At 54.0% G+C, this 2,194-nt stretch overlaps 1 non-coding gene across 1 annotated transcript; it reads left to right on the top strand.

Annotated features, from left to right (window-relative positions):
- Positions 1 to 552: 552 nt before the first annotated feature.
- On the top strand, positions 553 to 632 carry TRNAL-CAG (transfer RNA leucine (anticodon CAG)). Its single transcript has one exon. It is a non-coding gene; the product is annotated as a tRNA-Leu (tRNA).
- Positions 633 to 2,194: the final 1,562 nt, after the last annotated feature.

The raw sequence follows: 2,194 nt of genomic DNA, 5'->3' as shown, positions 1-2,194 counted from the left end.
CCCTGAAATGCTGACGCGTGGAAGCTTATTGGTCCCGGTTGGTGCTACCAACCGGGACCAAAGGCCCTCCTGCCTGGGCTCGCCAGAGCGGCCACGTGGAGGCCCATCTGTCCCGGTTGGTATAAGAACCGGGACTAAAGGCCTAAGGCATTAGTAACGCCCTTTATTCCAAGTTCCCCAACCGGGACAGATGGGCCTTATGAACCGGGACAAATGGCCCTTTTTCTACTAGTGATCTAAACGTGTTCTAGATTGTACATACTTCTTTTTATCAAAGAAGGGCTTGCCCCCTTCCGATTTTCATTACTGAAAACCAAACCAGAGTTAGATTGTACATACTTTTGCATACGTTTAAATTTATAAGATGATGTCATGAAATTTAAACCTTTCGGCCTAACCAGTTGTATGGACATGAAAGGTTCATTGCTATTATCCATATTTCTGTTAGATGACATGGAAATTATTCACAGTGTTTGAAACACTGTCACATGCAATTTTTTTGCTCACATTTCTCGCAGCAACACGTGGAGCATCATCTAGTTGTTAAAAATTGTTGGGATGGCCGAGTGGTCTAAGGCGGCACATTCAGGGTGTGTTCCGAAAGGGTGTGGGTTCAAATCCCACTCTCAACAAATTAATTTTTCTTTTTCTCTAATATAAAACGTTCTCCTCTTTTGATTTTTTTCTCCAGCCGTAAGTAATCCGAAATTGTTTCTTATGTTGGGCCAGAGTCATTCAGTTGCAGGCACAGCTTCCCAAGGCCTCCATTACTATTTTCTTTCGGCCCAATAGGAGCCGGACCGTCGAAGGGGTTGGAGGGGATGGACACGGCGGGGTGGGGAGAGGCCATCGGGAGGAGTGGGTGGTGCGGCGCAGCGACCGAGGTGGTGGCGGCACAGTAGGGTTCACCGGTGGCGGCTCGAGTGGGTGGTGACGATCGGGTGGGGATGCGGCTCGGGAAGGGAGGGAGATTGGGAGGGAGAAGGGGATCGGGAGGCGCGCGCGACGGCGGGGTTGGGTGCGGCGGCGGCGGCGGCGGCTAGGGAGGAGCGGAAGCTAGGGTTGGATCGGGAAGGAAACTGATACCATGTTGAAGGTAATGCAACTCTCGATGTATTGATCGGGTGCACAGCGCACGTATATAAGTACAAGGGCAGCCCTCAGCCTCGTCTATACAAGGAAAGTAGAGGCGGGGCTGGTAGGAGATTATCCTAACAGATACATGCACATAATATGTTCAACATTAACCTTTGGTTGTCTAGTCTCACAGAGAAAAACGATCTTGGGGGAGTGATTTTCACTACTCGAATTCTGGGCTACGCTGAGTGCCACGGACACTCGGCAAAGGGCCGAAAACCGCCGGCAAAGCCTTTGCCGAGTGTCACCCTCGGCAAAAGCCACCCGGCGTACACCTCTTCGGCAAACAGGAGTTTGCCGAGAGCCAGAACACGGGCACTCGGCAAAGACTTTGCCGAGAGCCAAACAGTACCACTCGGCAAAATAAAGTAGCTAACGGATAGCAGACGGTGACGGCGGTTCCTGACACATGGGACCAGGCGAACAGGCCGAGTGCCAACTTTTCCGAGAGCCACTCTCGGCAAAGCCACCCAGTAGGTGGCTGACACGTGTCAGCTCCTGACATGTGGGGCCGGGCGAACAGGCCGAGGGCCAACTTTGCCGAGAGCCACTCTCAGCAAAGCCACCCAGTAGGTGGCTGACACGTGTCAGCTCCTGGCATGTGGGACTAGTCGAACAGGCCGAGTGCCAACTTTACCGAGAGCCACTCTCGGCAAAGCCACCCAGTAGGTGGCTAACACATGTCAGCTCCTCACATGTGGGACCAGGCGAACATGCCGAGGGCCAACTTTGCCGAGAGCCTCTCTCGGCAAAGCCACCCAGTAGGTGGCTGACACATGTCAGCTCCTGACATGTGGCACCGGGCGAATAGGCCGAGGGCCAACTTTGCCGAGAGCCACTCTCGGCAAAGCCACCGAGTAGGTGGCTGACACGTGTCAGCTCATGACGTGTGAGACTAGGCGAACAGGCCGAGTGCCAACTTTGCCGAGCGCCGCTCTCGGCAAAGGGAGCCAGTAGCAGGCTGACATGTGTCAGCTTCCGACACGTGGGGCCAGGAGAAACAGGCCGTGGGCCATCTTTTCCGAGAGCCACGCTCGGCAAACTCTATCTTTGCCGA

The sequence above is a fragment of the Aegilops tauschii genome, chromosome 3, assembly GCF_002575655.3.
Source record: "Aegilops tauschii subsp. strangulata cultivar AL8/78 chromosome 3, Aet v6.0, whole genome shotgun sequence".
Lineage (NCBI taxonomy): Eukaryota > Viridiplantae > Streptophyta > Magnoliopsida > Poales > Poaceae > Aegilops > Aegilops tauschii.
Note: the sequence above shows the minus strand (reverse complement) of the source record. Positions and strands in the feature narration are given on the sequence as shown.